The sequence below is a fragment of the Pan paniscus genome, chromosome 2 (assembly GCF_029289425.2).
Source record: "Pan paniscus chromosome 2, NHGRI_mPanPan1-v2.0_pri, whole genome shotgun sequence".
NCBI classification, from domain to species: domain Eukaryota; kingdom Metazoa; phylum Chordata; class Mammalia; order Primates; family Hominidae; genus Pan; species Pan paniscus.
The window spans coordinates 120,131,805-120,153,255 of NC_085926.1; the positions used below are offsets into that span (position 1 = coordinate 120,131,805).

At 39.0% G+C, this 21,451-nt stretch overlaps 1 protein-coding gene across 2 annotated transcripts in view; it reads left to right on the plus strand.

The window, feature by feature from the left end:
• Nucleotides 1–614: 614 nt before the first annotated feature.
• Nucleotides 615–21,451, plus strand: part of CASR (calcium sensing receptor) — a 106,361-nt gene continuing 85,524 nt past the window's right edge. Inside the window, exon 1 of one of the 2 annotated variants that reach the window (XM_057301874.1) lies at nucleotides 615–759. The gene's annotated coding sequence lies outside the window, so the exon portion shown is untranslated. Of the gene's footprint in view, nucleotides 760–1,274; nucleotides 1,479–21,451 lie in introns of those variants that run through there. The other variant, XM_034957181.3, reaches the window with a different exon arrangement.

A 21,451-nucleotide genomic window follows, 5' to 3' on the forward strand; every position in this document is an offset into this window, starting at 1 on the left:
AAACGACCCAATTATCTGCTTTTTGCTTAACAGTATTTTGCAAACATTTTATCATGTTACTTCATGTTTTCCTATTTTTTTTTTGCTTTATAAATAAATACATACTCCCTCCTTATTCTAAAAAGAATTTGAAGCACTTCTGTCTTGATGTTTATCATTTTAACGGTTGTATAATGTCCCATTAAGTCACCCTAATTTATTCAACCAATTTCCTACTGTTGACAGTTTGGCTCTGTTTGCTTTTTGTGGTTTTTAAAATTATTTTCTGTAACAAATGATCCTGCTAAAAAAAAAAATCTCCGCACGAATATTATTTTGTTCTGGAAATTTCCGCAAGGGTGGAATACTGCATTAAAGGGGATAATATTTTTGGTGTTTCTTTATAGAGCCTAGCAAATTGCCCACCCAAAGGAGTATGCTTTATTTGAGAGTAAAAAGCCAAAAACAAACAAACACATACCAAAAAACTGGTTTTCTACAAAAGAAATTAATTTTCCACTTATTCATAAAATATTCTAGTGCTGTGATGGGTGGCAGGCACCGTGCCAGGGGCTAGGGACAAGGATAAGCAAGGCCAGGTCCGGGCCTCCAAGCAGCGCGCTGTGGAGTCGGGTAGAGTAGACCAAGTGCAACAGGCACCTGGCTGCAGCCAGGAAGGACCGCGCGCCCTTTCGCGCAGGAGAGTGGAAGGAGGGAGCTGTTTGCCAGCACCGAGGTCTTGTGGCACAGGCAACGCTTGACCTGAGTCTTGCAGAATGAGTAAGAGTTTGGGCACGCGATTTGTATTTATTTTACTGTGAATCTCTGGCCTTATATCAGAAAAAAAAAAAAATGTGCCACCCTCGGCACAGAGAACGTTGGTGGCGTCGTAAGCGCCCTAAGCTTCTTTCCATCGCCAAGGAGTAGGGGTCAGGGAAGAGGACAGCGGGAACAGGATTTGAGAGCCGGGAACCCCTGGCTCGGCACGGGAGAGGGCAGGAGAGGACCTAAGCGCGGGGCTCGCCGTCTGCTGGGGACCCGAGCCGACGTGTGGCCCTCGGGGAACCGAAGACGCGCCCTCAGCGACCCTGAAGAGTCAGCTAAGCTCTCTGCGGGCTAAGGAGACGGTGAAGGAACCGGGACTAACTGGGGTAGGGGTTAGAGGGCAGCCCGCGAGTGGGCTACGAGGGGAGCTGGGCTTGGCAGTCGGGGACCCCGAGGGGGCAAGCGGGCGGGGAGCAGGAGAGGGGCGGAGCTCCGGGGCCGGGGCCGGGGCCGCCGCGGCCGCCCAGAGGGTCTGCGGGGGCTGCTGTGGCCGGACCCGAAGGCGGGCGCCGGGAGCGCAGCGAGCCAGACGCGCCTCTCCAAGACCGTGACCTTGGCGTAGGGAGCGGGGTCTGCGCGCCGTCCTGAGATCAGACCCGAGCCCATCCTCGTGGAGACCCACGGCCGAGGGGCCGGAGCTGCCTCTGTGCGAGGGAGCCCTGGCCGCGTCGCAGGTAGGACCGGGGAACCCAAGGAGGGCGGGAGGAAAGCGCCCCTGGTGGGGGAGGGGCCGTGGCGGGGTCTGGGGGCCAAGGGCTCGGGGCCGAACGAGGGGCACACGCCGGAGCAGCTCCAGCCTGGGAGCGTTGGGCGTGAACGTGGGGGAAAGTAGGGACCAGATTACAGGATCAAGGCTTTCCCCGGCTCAGAACTGGATTGTTCAGTGCCCCTAGAACGGGCAACGGGTCGCCCACGCGAATGAACGGGAGCGCGCACCAAAACGCCTGCTGTTGGTAGTTTATTGTGCCTCTGCCTTGTTTCTGCCTGTGATATAGTCAGAAAGGACTCGCTTGCCACGTGTTAACAAGGGGACAGGTAGCTTTTACAGAGTGTATGAATATGGAGGGGAGGGCCACAGAGTCAGCTCTGGCCCCAGGGGCCGTCAGTGCCCTCACAGGATTCCTGGTCCAAGCTACCAGCTGTCTTGGGAACTTTGCTTCAGTGGCATCAAATTAGATTGTTAGTTCCCGGGGCCTGAGCACCAGCCTCCATGTGTATTTCCTGGGGAGAAAAAAAAAAAAGCATACCAGACTGAAGGAGTCTTATCATTATTTTAACATTATAGCTTTCAATAGATAACATGCATATGTTTCTTTTTTTAAGTCAAATAATACAAACATTTATCTTCTAGAGGCAATGCGTGCACTAGCATGTGTGTCTATTGCTGTCTCCTTTCTACACCCATAGCCTTTCCCACTCTACGTGTTCTGTCGCCGTCTTTTGATTCTTTATCCAGAAAATGAGTCACCACCACTGCCCACATCCCTTAATCTCCAGTGTTCCTTCTTGCAACGCCTCTCTTGTCCTCGAATATTTTTCACAAGGTGGTCCTCAGGGTAGGGAGCCCACTAACGAGAAGACATTTCGTTTACTTTCTTCAACTATCCCAGAGATTTGAAGAAAAGGCACATTGGGGAAGAGTCCATGTCAAGTTCTAAACACACTTATCTTTCCCCTTAAACTGGATCTTCCAAGTGCAGTTTAGGTAGTCTGTTACTGAGAGAAATAATGCAGGCTGTTTTCTGAAATGCTCTGGATTTCCAGAACTTAACACCACAGTAGTTCCTATTCCTTAAAACACAACTTCATCAGTCACACCTTGCTGTTGCTTTTCCCATCTCCACTCCAGGATTCCCTAACTGGCATGCCTAGGATTTTTCCTCTGTAGGAACCTGGGAGAGCGGGTGCTTTATACCTGCTTCCCAGGTTTCCAATGAAGGGGCTGAGGGACAAAGCTTTGTGGTGGACAAAAGGGGAGGGGAAGATGTAGGAGAAGTTGGAGGGGAAGTAGGAAGGAAGAAGCAGGCCAAGATCCTTGAGTAGAGAAGACTCCTCAAGCACAGAGCCCTGTCATTTGGGAACCGTCTCCATATAATTTCTAAGAGACCACACATGCGAGTTACTTCCTGCCAATAATCAGCACAGTCAGCTCTGTTCCAAGACTTCTTCTATGCTAGACCAAAACATAGTAAGTGAAAAAAAATCAGCAAATCAACCAGTTTTTGTCTCTATGATAAAACAGAGTGGTTGAAATTAAATTAGTTAAAAATTTTCTTTTTTACTGAATTAGCAGGTTCTTTAGGAGCTGTGTCCATTGTTTAAAATCACCTAATAGGTACTCCAGTCTCCACATTTTTCCTTTATTTTGTTTATCTTTTCATATTGCATAACCTTGAACTGGATCCCAACCATGTCAGAAAGTTCAGGCTGATTAGAAGCTGCCACTTCTAAGACTTTTTGGTGGAAGAGAGTGGGGAGGAGAGGGTGAGAAAATAATGACTGATCCTTGTGATAGGGTAGGGGTATAATGAAGAGGAAGAAGTTAACTACAAGTTTGAGACTGGTGAGGAGTTGCATATAATTCTTAAGATAACACGGCAATAAGTAAGAGGTAAAAAAAATCGTTCATCATTCATCATTCAAAATGTTTATAGAGTGCCTGGCTATGTGCCAGTCACTGGGAACTAACTGGTATACAAAACCAGGTGAGGTCCCTGCTCTCCTGGAGCTTACAGATGCTTTGGGGTGGCAGCTGTTAGGAAAATAAATATTGACTATATGTTATTACAAACTAAGATAAACTGTCTAAAGGAAAGAAACGAAGTTCTTTGAGGGTGTATACAGACTGAACTGTGAGACCAGGGAAGCCTTTCTCAAGGAGATCTCCCTTGAGCCAAGATTCAAAGATGGAGAGGAAGGTTGAGGATATATTTGTTATTTACATAGGACCAGAATGTATCCACTAGGAATGGTGTTTGGCTGCTAGTCATTAAGAAGACTAACTGCCATGTGACATTTGCTGTACTACATGAGCACATGTGCCAACTTGGCATTTTTGGCACTTTGGGAAAGAATGCTTTGTTATCACAGTATCAGTTGCATTGTCTTCAGTTGGTCATGGTTTGCCATTGCTGTATTCTTGCTTTATAATTAAATGTTTCAATTAACTTTATGCTTATCCACTTATTTTATTGTGTACAATAAAATGTGTGCATTGCAGTTCAAATGTGAATCATCCATATTCCCATTAATAAGGTAAATATATATATAACCCTGATACCAAATGTGGTTTATACACTGACTGTTCAATGTTATCACTAAATAGATTCTTTAGTAGGTGAAAATAGGTGTGGCAGGTGGGCTGTAATATCTTCCTTTCATCCCTAGCCACTGCTCTAATTGGAAGGATGCCAGAATTTTTCAATTATTCTAAAGTTGCATGATCCTTTTCAAAGATTCATATACAGCTCTTTAGTAAAGAAAAAAAATCACCAATTGCACTGAAGCAACATATTTAACATTCAAACAAATATTTTTATTCATTCGACAGTGTTTACAGTAACCTTGTATGTGCCCAGAGCTGTGCTAGACAGTATAATTAAAACTGATTACTAGGACAGAGTCCCAACATTTAAGGAGTTCATAGAAGTCTGAGAGGGAGTCATGCTCATCCATGTGCAGGTAGTATTGTGTTCATTACAATGAAAGCATAATCAGGGTACGTTGATGTATAAGGGAAGGGAGTGGTCAATTCTACCAAAGGAGGAAGGGTCAGGGAAAGGTTCTTGGAGGAGGTAACGCTTGAGTTGAATCTTGAAAGATGAGGAGTGACACCAGGTAGACAAAAGAAGAAGGTATAATGGGAGAGAGATTCATGTGCAAAAACAAGCAATTAACAACAACTAAACCAGAGGCATGAAACATCATGTCAAGTTCTAGGACCTGCAAGTGGTTCAAGGAGCTGAAGCATAAGGAGCCAAGAGGTAGGGAGGCTAGCAAAGTGGCTAAAGTATGCATGATGGGTTCACAGAAACAAAGGTTTGAGTCGTGGTTCTGCCACTTTCTAGCTTTGGGACCTCAGTTAAGTAATTTAGCCACAGTAATTAATGGTAATAAAGGTAATACTTCCCTCATAGGATTACTGCAAAGATTCAGATAAGATATGCACAGATTATGTACTCAGGAATTGTTGGCTATTCATTATTTATTCTAGGGCAAAGGAAGCTGCTGGAGGGTTTTACATAGAGGAGTGACTCGTGAGCATTTTTGCAATCACTCTGGCTGCATGTGGATGCTGAGTTGAAGGGGGTTCATTTGGAACAAAGTAAATATTTAGAGACATTATAACCATTTAGATAATGGTAATGATGGCCTGAACCATGGCGGTCATGGCAGCAACCATGGAGAAAACTAGCTAAATGCTTGAGATATCGTCAAAGTAGACTCCACCACAGAACTAAGTTACTCATTAGATGTGGTCAGTGAGGGAGAGGATTTGAAGAGGTGAAGCCTGAGATTCTGGTCTGTTATCCTTTGACTCTGTCATTCAAGTGATCTTGGGATAGAAAAAAAGAAGTGAGTATCAACCAGGACTGGGGATCAGGAATCTGGGAAGTGCTTGTATACAGAGAACTTCATGATCGGTACCAAAAAAAATGCTATCTCTGATTCAGAAGAGCCCTTGACCATTTCTGTGTCTGAACATAAAATAGGATCAGTTAATCCATACCAAATATAATATCCATCTTCTCTCTCTCTCTTTTTCTCTCTCTCTATTTCTGGGAGGCTTTCAGTTCAAAGTGGGTGGACATTAGACTTCACCTATTTGTCATTGCCTTGAAGTGACAGATGTACCCTCACTCATGCCTGGTACTGTTGGTTCAACTCTTGCCTGACACCAGCCTGATTCACTTTTTTCTCCTTTTTCTCATGTCTTCTCATATACAATAAGCACTAACTGAGGTGTCCACATGGACTTTATTAAAGTCCATGAGAATTAGAGGATTCAGGTAGTTCCTATTTCATCATGCAGTGCAGTCTTTGTAACCACAGTATCCATTCATAAGGCAGGAAACAATACAGACATGTGTGATAGTGTTTGTTGAAAAGCTGCCGAGAGCTTTATTACTGTTTCCACCAAAGGTGGATACTAGGAAGTGCTGATTAAGGGTGTGCTTTTGGATTCAGTTGCTCAAACAACTGTATTATTACTCAAAGCCACAGAAATGAACATTATAATTAGGCAGAGCCAAATGAGTGAGATGGTCAAATATGAAATGAGGAAAACAAGGTCAGCCTCTGCCGTGGACAGTCTAGTTTGGTGGAAAGTGGGCTTTCTATCTCTGACCTTCAGCATGACATTAACCTAGCTGAGCCTCAGTTTTTAGTGGTGGACCTTCCTTTGAGATCTGTGAAGCTAAGGTAATGTCTCCTTCACAGGGCGGTTGTGAAGTTTAAATGAGTTAAATGTGCTAAACACAATGTGTGGCGTATGGTAGGTGCTTAACTAGCTCATATCCTTTGGCTCAGTTAATCCCCAGGGTCTTTCCTCACATTGAAAAAGCAGGAAGCGTGCAGATTTCTTGAGTTAAGTAAACCTGAATTAATTTGTTTTAATGTGTTTTTCATCTATGATTGATTTTTTTTCCCTGGGAACCAGGGTGGAAACCTGTTTTCCTCCACCCTCAGTGAATGCTTATCAGTGATCATGGGGGCAAAGGTAATATGATACCTGCAGAGAGGAAACTAATTTTAGCCATTCTTCCTTCAACAAGTCTGTCACACACATGCAAGTAAAATTACTAACAAATAGAAAAATTGAGTAATTTGACTTCTTCCTCCCATATTTTCTGTTGGTAGAGTTCCTATTAAGCATATTTTTTGTTTATCTTTGTTTTTCATGTAGGTAGAAAGAAGCAGGCTCAAAGAAATTGCAGTTGTACCCCTCAATAATTGTTTGTCCTTAGGAACAAAGTTTTGCTTTTCTCCTCTTAACAGAAGTTGATGGTTGAAAGAATTATCATATCTTTCATATAGTTTTTCTAAATATTCTATAATTTGACATAAGCTTTTAGTTTAGTTTTGTTCACCAGTTGGGTCCCAACTGCATGTCAGATGCTGAGTTGGCACTGTGTACTCAGAGACACCAGCTGTGGTGCCCAGATCTCCAGTCTGGTAGCCCTTGTGAGAGAGACTGGGTAGGAAGAGAAGTGGGGTGGAGGGTGCAAGCTGATCTTAAACAGCTGATGGTGGTGGGGGTGACACTCAGGCTGAGGCTCTCTACCACAGCTTCAGGCTTCCAGTCCATCCAACCATGCACTCCTTTGGGTCAGGATCTGGGTCTACTCATCCCAGTGCCCCAAGCCCCTGCCAGTTGGAGCCCTTATGTGCTAAGTGCTTGTCGATTAAGAGATTCGGGGAAAGGTAGTGAGGAGGCTAGGTGATCTTCTCTTTTCACACTCTTAAAAATGAAAATAGTCCAAGTAAACTTTATACTCCATGCAATTATCAACCAATTTCCATTCATCCTCATCTTTTGAGAGGCAGTACACTGCAGTGGTAATAGCCTAGGGCCAGGAATTAGACTACCCGAGCTTGTATCTCAGTTTGACAGCTCACTAGCTTCGTGACCTTGGGCAGGTTGTCCAACCTCTCTATGCCCCATTTTCCTTATCTGTAAACTGCAGTTATTAACACTACTTACCTCTTTGGTTGTTAAAAGACTTATATGAGCTAATACACGTTGTTCAAGCTCATCAAGCATAGACAGCATGTCTTATTCAACATTGAAACTCCAGAATCCATCATAGTGCCTGGTACACTGGAGGAGCTGAATGAATCAACGAATGAACAAATGAATGAGTGACTTAGTGAATGAACAAATCTCAGTATATAGACTGGTATAACAGTCAGCAATTGACAAAGCACCCTCTTAATATTAATTCATTTGATTCCCAGAACATGTCAGGAGATAAATAAGGCAGCTGAGCAGGGAAGGTATTATCTCCATTTTACAAATTAGGAAACCAGGGTACTGAAAGGTTGGCTTGCCAAAGAAAGCGCAACTATGAGTAAAAGATCTGGTTAACGTTGCTGATTCTACCTACTCCTAGCTCTCTGCTCTTCTCAAGATTCAGCTGCCTCTCCACCTTATACAGATTTCACAGAACTCAAAGGATGTCCACCAGCAAAAATGAACACACATAGCTTATTTAGCTTTCTGAAGAAATGAGTTTCTTACTGTAAATACACTCAGTCAAGTTAAAACTTAAAGTTGCAACTTGAAGTTTGGAATGTTTTTATTTTTTGGAGAGGGGAGCAGTGGATATTTTGTAAGAATGAGGAAGTTCTTTCTAAGTATAGAAGTAGCAGAGAATCATGAAGGAAAATATTGATAGATTTCATTACATAAACATTTAAAATACTTGGGTTTTTTTGTTTTTTGTTTCGTTTTGTTTTTTTGAGATGGAGCCTCACTCTGCCACCCAGGCTGGAGTGCAACGGTGCGATCTTGGCTCACTGCAACTTCCGCCTTCCGGGTTCAAGCAATTCTCCTGCCTCAGCCTCCCAAGTAGCTGAGATTACAGGCGCACATCACCATGCCTGGCTAATTTTTGTGTTTTTAGTAGAGACGGAGTTTTACCATGTTGCCCAGGCTGGTCATGAACTCCTGACCTCAGGTGATCCACCCACCTCAGCCTCCCAAAGTGCTGGGATTACAGGCATGAGCCACCATGCCTGGCCAACATTTAAAATACTTGTATATAAAAGGTTATAATTAAATTAAAATGAAAATAAACTCAAAAAATTTTGCAACAAATATGCCAAAAGGTTCAAATTTGTGAATATAAAGAACTCAGAATTTAATAGGAAGAACATTAAGACCATGGTTTCAAAAAAGTAGCCAAAGGATGTAATGGTTTTCAAATGAAGACAATCACATGGGTGGTGAAACGTACAAATATTTTAACTTTTCTTGAATAAGGGAAGCATTTTTACAATGATATACCAATTTCCTTATCAGGAACATTAAGATATTGAAGATAATGCTAGTGGAGTGGGGCACAATGGAAACTGTCATAACAAATTACCTGGAAAACAATTGCCTTAAAACTGTTCACAGCCTTTGACCAAAGAATTTCATTTTGTGGATTGTATCATTAAGAAATTATCAGAAATATGGTTAAAGACTTATGCCCAGTGATGTTCTTCACAGTGAGTATTTGAAACTGAAACACAGGAAAAAGCCTAGGAGTCCAATAATAAGGGAATGGTTAAATACAGTGTGGTGGATAGGAAGCAGCATAGGCTAGCAGCTAAAAGCATGATTTTGAGTCTTACCATCTGGATTCAAATTCTGGCTCTGTCATGTAACTGTCATGTAACTCTGCCCTGTAACTTTGGAACCTCTCCAGGCCCTACTTTTTTCATCTGTACAAAGGGGACGATAAGAGTATCGAACATATAGGGCTGTTATGCGACTTAAATGGGTTCATACAGGTCTACACTTCCAAAATCCTCAAAGCTCTAAACACCTAAAGGTTTTATGTAACTTAAATAGCAACAAAACGTCAGTGAACTGACACAGATCTACTTTATTCCATTTACTGTGACTGTATTTGGCAGATATAACCAATGTTAATCCCTTTCCATAGTTTTACCTTTCTTGCAGAATCTCCAAGATTCTCTTTATGAATTAATAACAATCTTACACATTTGAAAAGACTAATTTTGAAGTCAAAGCTAACTAGAGAGCAGGTATATGTATTTTGAACTAATCTCTTGGCCAAGAAACTTTCCCAAATCTTCCATCCCAGGGCTCTCAAACTTTAAGGTGGGGAATATTCTTAATGCATAGATTACCAATGTCTATCCCCTAGAAAATCTGATTAAGCGGGTCTGGAGTGGGGGCCAAATGTATATAGTTCCTGCGAGCTCCCAGGCGATGATGGTAAGGCTGATCCATGGATCACCTCTTTTCTCTACTCTTCTCACGATCCAGCTGCCTCTCCAGCTTATACAGATTTCATGGAACTCCTGTCCACCAACAAAAATGAACACACATAGCTTATTTAGCTTTCTGAAGAAGTGAACTTCTTACTATAAATATGCTCAGTCAAGTTAAAATTTAAAGTTACAACTTGAAGTTTGGAAAGTTTTTAACTTTTGGAGAGGGGAGCAGGTAGCCGCACTCTAATCCACTCCTTCTTTAATTTTCATCACCCCTCACATTGTATCTTTTTATTTGAACCTTTTCATTTCCGAAAATCTTCGACCTTTTTTTTTCATATTATCATTCTCCTATTCTTTCATTTCTGGTTTTTGTTTGTTTGTTTGTGTTTGTTTGTTTGTTTGTTTGTTTTTTGAGTCTCACTCACTCTGTCACCCAGTCTATAGTGCAGTGCGGCAATCTCAGCTCACTGCAACCTCCACCTCCTGGGTTCAAGCAATTCTCCTGCCTCAGCCTCCCAAGTAGCTGAGATTACAGGCATGCACCACCACGCCCAGCTGATTTTTGTATTTTTGATAGAGACAGGATTTCATCATGTTGGCCAGGCTGGTCTCAAACTCCTGACCTCAAGTGATCCACCTGTCTTGGCCTCCCAAAGTGCTGGGATTACAGGCATGAGCCACCATACCTGGCCCTATCCTCTCATTTCTATGGGGTGCTTTTATTCCTAGAAATAGTAATGTAATAAAATTATTTATCAGTTTCTGAGTACCTACCATGTGCCAGTAACACAGTTAAAAGTGGAAAGTTTCTTGGCCAGGAGATTAGTTCAAAATACATATACCTGCTCTCTAGTTAGCTTTGACTTCAAAATTAGTCTTTTCAAATGTGTAAGATTGTTATTAATTCATAATGACAATCTTGGAGATTCTGCAAGAAAGGTAAAACTATGGAAAGGGATTAACATTGATTATATCTGCCAAATCTAGTCACAGTAAAGTAACACAGTTACTACAGTTACTTTATTTTTTTTTTTTATCCTTCTGACAACCCTGAAAGTAGGGTTATTGGAAGGGTTTTTATACTTTATCCTTTTTATCCTGGAAGGGATAAAAACCCTCCCAATAACCCTCATTTAAGTGATGAGAAGACTGAGGTCCTAGGCCTGAGGGTTTGTAGGTGGTGGAAACTAGTCATCTTGGCCCCAAAGCCTAAGCTCTTTTCATTTTACTGTCCTGCCCATTTCACATGGTGGTACACATCCCGTGCTCTCCAGTCTACACGCCTTCTCATTCCTGCCTCCACTACTTAATTCCTGCAGAGTCCCCAGCTTGGAACCCCCTATCTCCTTATCACCTATTCAGGTACCAATCTAGGCCTTCTATAACATGAAGTGTCCCCAAATATACTTGCACAGCCCACACTCAGCTGCATCTGTTGTTCCTAGTTGGCCTTTTATCATATATGCATTTGTTTTTTTTCACCAAGGGATTTTTGTCTTCCTAACTGGATTTAGAGCTCCTTGAAAACAGGGCCCATCTCATGCTTCTCTGGGTCCCCCTTGGAACAGCCATGGTGAGGACTGATTGCCTCCTTCACCCCCGCACTTTCTACTCTTCTTCCTTCCTGTCCCCCTACCCACCACTTGTCCCTTCCTATCTTGGTGAAATCAAGCCACACCAACAAGAAGGAAAAAAAAATAGGCCAGGTTTCACCCTTCCTAATCTCCCTCCCTGTGTGGTTTGTTAGTGTTTGCCTTGTGGTTCCACAATGTCATGAGAAGGAAGTCTTTTTATGAGAAGGAGCTTTTCTCTTCAATGTTATGAGAAGGAAATTTTCCTCTACTTGGCAGAGAGGTACTAGCCATGTCTTATAACCCTTGGCCCTCTTGAGGGTTTCCAGAACTCCCTTCTTTCCATGTTTATTCAAATTCCATTTTCATTATCGTACTTCCCAGTTTCACCCAGCATCCACGTTATCACCCAAGTATATGCCAAGAGTCCTTGCCTGCCCATTCCCAGCTTATACATCTATGGAGCTACTTTCTGCAGTGAGATCTGTTGGGAGCAGCATGGCCAACACATTCATTTGGTCCGTACACTTTAGTTATATTCTTCCCTGCCACCTCCCTTCCTCTTCTTCCTCCTTTCTTCTTCTTACTTTTTCCTCCTCCTCCTCCTACTTCCTGCTCCTCCTCCTCCTCCTTTTTCCTCCTCCCTCTCTTTCTTCACTTCCCTCCATCCCTCCCTTCTCCATCTTTCTGAGGTTATTACTCCTATTATTAGTTGGGCAGCGTTATCAACCCACTATGACAGCACTCAACACTCAACTTACACATCCCAGAGCTTGTAATCCTCCTTTTGTAATTTTCCCACAACTTGTCATTTCCTTGTAACAGGGCTACAGAGCAGCTGGGCCTCTCAGCAAAAGGGTGAGATTTCCTGTGGTGCTTTCATTTCCTCCCCATCCATTTAGTTCAAAAGTGCTGGTTGTGTTTGTGTTACAGGTTCATGTAGCTACACTGCTACACTGACACCACCACTACTGCAAAATTTCAGATTGAATTAATTTTCTTGTTCAAATGGGTTTTTTCTGACCCATATTTATGAACCAGCTTTGTGGTGTTCTTGATGGTTTCCTTTGGTGTGTTCTGTAATCTGAATTTCTTCTCTTTGGTGCCTCATTCCATGCGCTATTCTTGGTAGTTTTCATAGTGGAACACTAGGGGAAAAAATTATCCCGAGGAATATCATTTACTGTTTATTTAGTGTTGACAATGCGTTAGGCATTATGTTAAAGATTTTATACATTGCTTTGTTTAATCCTATCAAAAATTTTAGGTAGTTATTATCCCAGTACACATGGGGAAACTGAGCTTTAGTCAGGTTAAGTGATTTGTATGAGGTCTCATGGCCAGTAAGTGGAACAACCTAGATTCAAAATCAGTTCATATCATTCCAAAGCCATAGTCAAAAATGTAGTTTATGGAATCTTTTAACTCACCTTTTAAAGATGTAATGAGTTTTTCAATAGCTCTTTCATACCCTGCTGCGAGAGTATAAATGAATACACCCTTTCTGGAGGGCAATTTAGCAATACATATAAAAAGCTTTTTAAAATATTCTTATCCTTTAATCTAACAATTCCCATGCCTGAGTTTATGCTAAGGAAATAATCGTCGATATGTTCAAAGATTTTACCCTAAGGAAATTCAGGATGGCCATATTCATAATATGAAAAATTTGAAACAGGATCTATGTCCAATAAAAGAGAATTGGCTAAATAAAGCATGATACATAATCAATGAAATACCAAGTAGTAATTATAAATAATGTGGAAAAAGACTATGTAGTGACATAGAAATGTGTTCATGATATAAACACATGGTACGGTATGGTAAATAACATAAATATATAGTATGGTAAATAACATATACAACATATGGTATGGTAAATAACATACCATAGGATTTCAGATTCAATCAATTTTTAAAAAATAGATACTATGAAATAAACTCAAAGAGAAATGATATCAAACTAGGACATGAATATGTAACATATATCTAAAAATGTGAAAAGCTGTGAGATGAAGTAAGGTGCTGGAATTAAGACTAATTTTTATTCTTTTATCTTTTTTACTATGTAATAATTAATTTTTAGTTGACATTTACTTTTTTTAACTTTTTGGTTTTGGTTTTTGGGGTTTGTTTTTTTGTTTGTTTGTTTTGTTTTGTTTTTGAGGCAGTGTCTCGCTCTGTCACCCAGGCTGGAGTGCGGTGGTGAACTGCAGTCCAAACTCACTGCAGCCTTGACCTCCCCAGGCTCAAGTGATCCTCCCACCTCAGCCTCCCAAGTAGCTGGGACTACAGGCGTGCCCCACCATGCCCAGCAAATGTTTGTATTTTTTGTAGAGATGGGGTTTCACCATGTTGCCCAGGATGGTGGTTATTTTTTTAATAGGAAAATTGTCTGCATGTTGTCCCCTTTGCTACCCCCAGTTTTACTGAGGTATAATTGACAAATAAAATTGTATATGTTTAAGATGTATAATGTGATGATTTGACATATGTAAATATTGTGAAATGATTACTACAATCAAGCTAGTTAACATATCCATCACCTCACCTCAGTTACCTTTTTTTTGTATGTGTGGTCACAACATTAAAGATCTACTCTCTTTGCCAATTTCAAGTGTACAATACAGTATTATTAACTACAACCAAGATGCTGTACATTAGAGCACCAGAATTTATTCATCTTAGAGCTGAAAGTGTGTACCCTTTGACCAACATCTCTTTGGACTTCCATCTTGGGCATTTCCTCTGTTGGTGTTTTTATGCTAACTTCTTGGTCATTTTTTTGCCCACCAACCTGGTGGGCTGAGCTTGGGAGCTAATCATTTGGCCTGGAAATATTGGCACAAAACTGAACTTTTGCTGGTGCTGTGTATCCTTGTGTGGCTCCAGTGGGAAATTCATAACTTGTTTGAGCAAAGCAAGCTAACTAACTAAATGTCCTTTCCACCTCCCTCTACTAGTTTTGTGAACCCCAGCAGCCCTTATTTTTTCCTCTAGAGTTTAGTAGCTATCTTTCTTTACCCTCACTCACATTGTGAAGGAAATTCTGTACTTTTTAAAAAATTACAAGACCTTTGACCAATGTTCGTATTTATCAGTGTTCCCATTTTATATTTATAATTTCCCCCATAACCAAATAAGCATTTCTGTAGACACAACATTCTGTCTCCTCAGTTTCTTTAATAACTCTTTTTTTCTTAATTTGGGTTTTCATTTGTTTTTCTTCTCTTTTGACTCAGGGTGTTTTGTTTGATCCAGTGTCAGGACTAGGCCACTTCCCAACTGCCTTGTGCTGTTGATTCGTATCGATCTCCTAAACTCATCACATCGCCTCCCCTTCTTTCAGGCTTCAAGATGTCCTTGCAGAGTGCCCCATTCCTTCTTCAGCTTTTCTTTCTGCTGTCATCACTTTGATCATCTGCCTGCCAGCTTTGGCTTCCTTCATTGACCCCCTTTCATTACTGCCTGTAAAGTCCACCTATCAGTCTCTCATCTATTTTTATTCTTCATTGACTGTTTCAACTGCTAGTCCTGAGTCTAATCATTTAAGCCTTTGATTTGGGCCTTCCCTGAAGCATTTTTTCAGATCTTTTAAAAAATGTCTCACCACTCTGACTTCTCAGAGCTCTGCAGAGCTTTCTGACTCATGCTTTTTTCTTTAGGTCATAATTGATTATAGAAGGAATAATTAACCTCAGGAGATAAAATACTGAAACAACATCAATTAGCATTCCTTCTATTAAAAAAGTTTAGATGAAAAGCAAGTCGTCTTCATAAAGAGCAAATTATCTGTAGCCAACTCAGAGAAAAGGATTTATGACACAGAATTTCCACCTCTCAGAATAAATGCTGAGGAGATGATCAGACAAATGTTAAATAAGTACTTGAAAATAAGTAATTGAAATGTTATTTGTAGTAGTAAAAATTTAAGAAATATCTTAAATGCCCAGCAGTACATGATTGGCTATGTAAATTTTGACTCATGCATACTGTGAATTACTAGGAGTCATTAAATATTATGTTTTTGTGATAATATGTATGTATTTATGATAACAAATATATATTTTGAATAAAAGTTGCAGACCAGAATGTATAATATGATCCCATTTCTGTAAAAATTATATATGTATGTGTATATATAATCACTGAAATAAGGTCTCTTGGTGATGGGCTTTTTGAGGGATTTTTTATGTTTTGTTTCTTTTTATTTCTTCTTCCTACTTTTCTACATCATTCGTGTATTTTACAGTTAGGAAATGTTTTTTAGGCAAATAAAACAACACTAGTTTCTTAGTGAATTACATAGCTAACTTCATTTTTTGATTGTTCATTTTATATCTTCCTAACATTTTACTATGAAATTACTCAAAAAATTTTTGTCTTTTTATTATAAAATTGTCATTCATACTAGAGATAATATGTTTTATATATACATATATATGAGAGGATATATATATATATGGGGGATAAAGAATAATTATAAAATGGACACCTGTATTCCCAAATTCAGCTTAAGAAAATTAATTCTTTGAAACTTCTTTGTATTCCTAATCAAATCTTTCCTGCTCTTTCCTCCAAAGAAGTAATCATTCCCAAATTTGAATTTCAAATTCCTTCTTTTTATAGATTTATGATATTTACATATTCAGTTCATTATGCTACTACTTGTGTTACTGTAATGCACATTAGTTCATAAACAATAAGTAAATAAGGGAATTGCGTCAATATACATGGAAGTCACATTGCTTATACATCTTTCCCCATACATAAATGATCTGTACCACCAAGGAACTGCAGCTGCCTGCAGGGTACACTAACACAGCTGAATACAGCAAGCTGTGAATTTCTGTACATGGAACTCATCCACTGCAAGTTCTTCCTCTTGGCTCGCTTTGGCCTTCTATTCAATCTGAGAAGTGCTTATTATATAGTTCTTCCTGATCTTTGGGCATTTTATCCTAAGGTAGCTTCTTCAACCCTTCCTTAAACCTTCTCCTAAGAAATTATCTTCCTTTTTTCTATATGCTGAATTATTGTATTTGCAGTGGTGTTTATTTAATGTAAATGGAGAAAGTAGTATTTATTGATTAAGAATGTAATTTGCCTTATAATTTTCCCAGTGTTTTATTAGGATTTTTATTGTTTTATTAAATTCTGGTTACAAAATTATAGAGGATTATTTCTCTTTTTTCTGTATAAAAATAGTCCATAATCTGTTACTTTTAATCCTTAGTTTTGCAGAATGTGAGGGTTTAAAAAAACACATATATTACCAAAAAGAAAAGACTGATTTCGTAGAAGTAAACAGTAGAATAGTGGTTACTAGAGGGTAGGAAGGATGCGGGGGTGGGAGGTGATAACCAGAAGTTGGTTAAGGTATACAAAATTACAACTAGATAGGAAGAGCAAGTTCAAGTGCTCTACAGGACTATACCGTGACTATAACTAACAACAATTTATTGTATATTTTCAAATAGCTAGAGGAGCAATTTTTTTTTGTTTATTTTTTTGTTTTGTTTTGTTTTTTGAGATGCAGTTTCGCTCTCACTGCCCAGGCTGGAGAGCAATGGTGCAATCTTGGCTCACCGCAACCTCCGCCTCCCCAGTTCAAGCGATTCTCCTGCCCCAGCCTCCCAAGTAGCTGGGATTACAGGCATGAGCCATCACACCTGGCTAATTTTTTGTATTTAGTAGAGATGGGGTTTCATCATGTTGGTCAGGCTGGTCTCAAACTCCTGACCTCAGGTGATCCACCTGCCTTGACCTCTCAAAGTGCTGGGATTACAGGCATGAGCCACTACACCTGGTCGAAGAGCAGATTTTGAAAGCTCCCAACACAAAGAAATGATAAAGTATTGAGGTGATGGATATGCTAATTACCCTGATTTGATCATTACACATTGTATACATGTATTGAAATATCACACAGTACCCCATAAAATGTATAATTATGTGTCAAACAAAAATCATAATAAAAGCAAAATAAATACACACATACATATATTACCTTATACCAGAAACAGCTGTATCCCTAAACAATATATTGTTTAATGTTGCATTGTTTTGAGTTTTGTACAAATGGAGTCATGCTCTTTGCACTTTTTCAATTTTTTAAAAAATGTATTATATTCGTGAGAGTAATCCATGTTAATGACTATCACTGTAGTTTATTCATTTTTACTGCTGTTTAGAATTTCAGTGTATGAGTGTGCCAAAATTTATTTATCTGTTCTTCTGTCAGTGGAGCAGTTGGTATTTGTGGTTTCCTGCTGTTATAAAAAATGTTATCAATATTTTCGTATGATTCTTTGGCACATGTACAAAAGTCTCTAGGGAATTATACCTAGGAGTAAAAAACATTTATGTTTATTAGACAATGCAAAATGGATTTCCAAAGTGATTTTACCCATTTAAACTTGTTCATTAGTGTAAGAGAGAGCTCAGCTAAGCACATCCTTGCCAACAGTTGAATCATTGCCAAATTGTTGCGGTTTCAATTCGATTACCAATGAGTATATGCTTCTTCTCTTTGTCCATTCATATTTTTTTCTCCATGTAATGCTTGTGAATATCTTTTGCCCATTGTTTTTCAAGTGGGAGGTTTCTATTTTTCTTTCAATAGGAATGCTATATATTCTGGATACTAATCTGTTACGTTTACATTGCTGTAACTATCATCTTCCAATTTGTGGCTTATTTCACTTTTAGGTTGTTTTTATGAACAGTGCTTCTTAATTTAATGTAATTGAATTTATCATTTTTTCTTTCACCTTTTGTGTTTTTTTTGCTGTTTAAGAAACCTTTCTTAAGAATAGTTATAAAGACATTCTCCTATAATTTCTTCTAAATTCTTAAAAGTTTTTCCTATCACATTTAAATCTTCAAGGCATTTGCAATTGATTTTTGTGTATGATTTGAGTACAGATCCAAATTAATTTTTTCCACATGGATAACCAGTTGCCTCAATACTGTTATAGAATAGTCTGCCCTTTCTCCTACCAATACACAGTACCATCTGTCAATTATCAAGGTCCCGTGTATGCATGAGTCTGCTTCTGAGCTCTGTTCTGTACTGTTTGTCTTCCCTGCCATTATCAACTATCTCAATTATTCCAGCCAAGTATTAAACTTTGGGAGCAGATAGGGTGAGCCTCCCTTCTGTGTTCTTTTTCTTCTGAGGTATTGACTGTTCCCAGCTCTTTGCTTGTCCACATAACTTATAAGAATCAACTAGCCAAGTTGTGCATTTGCAACACACACATACACCTATTGAGATTTTTTATTAGAACTGCGGTGAATTTGGACAGAGCTGACATTCCAACAATATTGAGCCTTCCTATCTGTATGAACACAGGAGAGACAGTCATGGGTTGCTTTACAATGGGGTTATGTTCTGAAAAATGCATTGTTAGGTGATTTCATTATTGTTCGAACATCACAGAGTACACCTACCCAAACCTAGATGGTATAGCCTACTTACACCTAGCTATATGGGTATAGCCAATTGCTCCTAGGCTACAAACCTGTACAGCATGTGCCTGTATTGAATTCTTGTGGGCAGTTGTAACACAGTGATAACTATTTGTCTGCCTAAACATATAGAAACATAGAAAAGGTACAGTAAAACATGGTATAAAAGGCCAAAAAAAGGGTACACATGTATAATAAGGTACTTACCATGAATGGGACTTGCAGGACTGGAAATTGCTCTGGGTGAGTCAGTGAGCGAGTGATGAGTGAATGTGAAGGCCTAGGACTCACTGTGCACTACTGTAGACTTTATAAACACTGTACACTTAGGCTATACTAAATTTATCTTTAAAAATAAAGTAATTGTACTATGATGTTGGGATAGGTAAGATGTCACTATGTGATAGGAATTTTTTAGCTCCATCATAATTTTATGGGACCACCATGGTATATGCAGTTTGTAGTGTATGACTATATTTAGATTTTCTTTAATGTCCTTCAGCATTTGAATTTTTCTCCATAAAGTTCTTGTACATCTTTAGTTTATTTTCCATTTTTTCATTTCTTTTTAATTGATGAATAATAGACATACATAGTTTGTGGATACCTGTGATAATTTAATACATTCATGTATCTTGTACAGATGAAATCAGTGTACTTGGGATATCCATCACCTTAAATACTTGTCATTTTTTAGGCTAGGACCATTCCAATTCTTCTCTTCTAGCTATTTTGAAATATACAATAGATTATTGTAAACTAAAGTCACCCTGCTGATCTATCTAAACACTGTCTTATTTATTTTATCAAACCTTGTATTTGTACCCATTAATCAAGTTCTCTTCATCCCCCAAGCCTCTGGTGACCACTAGTCTCCTCTCTGTTTTCATGAGATCCACTTTTTAGCTCCCATATGTAAATGAGAACATGCGGTATTTGTCTTTCTATGCTTGGCTTATTTTACTTACTATAATGATCTCTAGTTCCATCCATGTTACAATAAATGACAGGACTTCATTCTTTTTTATGGTTGAATAATATTCCATTGCGGACAGCCCCCATATTTTCTTAATTTATTCATCCATTGATGGGCACTTCAGGTTGATTCCATATTTTGGCTATTGTGAGCAGTGCTGCAATAAACATAGGAGTGCAAATATCTTCTTGATATATTGACTTTTTAGATATCTGTCCAGTAGTGGAATTGTTAGATCGTATGGTAGTTCTATTTTTCATTTTTTGAAATGAAAATATTCTCCATAGTGGCTGTACTAATTTACATCCTCACCAACAGTGTATGAAGGTTCCCCTTTCTCCTTATTCTCACTAACATTTATTATTGCCTGTCTTTTTTATAAAAACCGATTTAACTGGGCTAAGATAATATCATGTTATAGTATGATTTGCAAGTCTCTGATGATACATGATGTTGAGTATTTTTTCATATACTTGTCAACCATTTGTATGCCTTCTTTTGAGAAATGTCTATTCAGATCTTTTGCCCATTTTTAAATTGCATTATTCATTTTTTTGCTATTGTTTTGAGTTCCTTATATATTCTGGTTATTAATCCCTTGTCAGATGGGCAGTTTGTATGTATTTTCTCCCATTCTGTGGGTTGTCTCTCCACTTTGTTGATTGTTTCTTTTGCTGTAAAGAAGCTTTTTAGTTTGATGTAATCCCATTTTTCTATTTTTCCTTTTTGTTATTTGTGCTTATGAAGTCTTACCCAAAAAAATCCTTGCCCAGACCAATGTCCTGAAGCATTTCCCGAGTGCTTTCTTCTGTTAATTTCATAGTTTCGGGTCTTATATTTTTAAATCAGTTTTGACTTGATTTTGGTGTATGGTGAGAGACAGGAGTCTAGTTTCATTCTTCTGCATATGGGAAGTTACCAGTTTTCCCAGCACCACTTATTGAAGAGACTATGATTTCCCCATTGTATGTTTGTGGCACCTTTATCAAAGCTGAGTTGGCTGTAAATGCATGGATTTCTATCTGGGTTCTCTCTTCTGTTCCATTGTTCTACGTGTCTGTTTTTTTATGCCGTTATGCTGATTTTGTTACTATAGCTTTGTAGTAAATTTTAAAGTCAAGTAGTGTGATGCCTCCGGCTTTGTTCTTTGCTCTTTGGCTATTCAGGGTCTTTTGTAGTTCCTTGTAAATTTTAGGATTTTATTTTCTATTTCTGTGAAGAATGTCATTGGTCCTTTGATAGGGATTGCATTGAATCTGTAAGTTGCTTTGGGTACTATTGTCACTTTAACAATAACAATTCTTCTAATCCATGAGCATGGAATAGCTTTTCATTTTTTGTGTGTGTCCTCTTCAATTTCTTTTATCAGTGTTTTATAGCTTTCCTTATATAGATTTTTCACTTATTTGATTAAATTTATTCCTAGATATTTTATATTCTTTGTAGCTATTATAAATAGGATTTTTTTATGATTTCTTTTTCAGATTGTTCACTGGTGGTGTATATAAATGTTACTGATTTTTGAGTGTTGATTTTTGTATCCTGCAGCTTTACTGAATTCATTTGTCAGTTCTAATAGTTTTTTGGTGGAGTCTTTAGGTTTTTCTCATTATAAGATCATGTTGTCTGTAGACAAGGCTAATTTGACTTCTTCCTTTCCTATTTGGATGTTCTT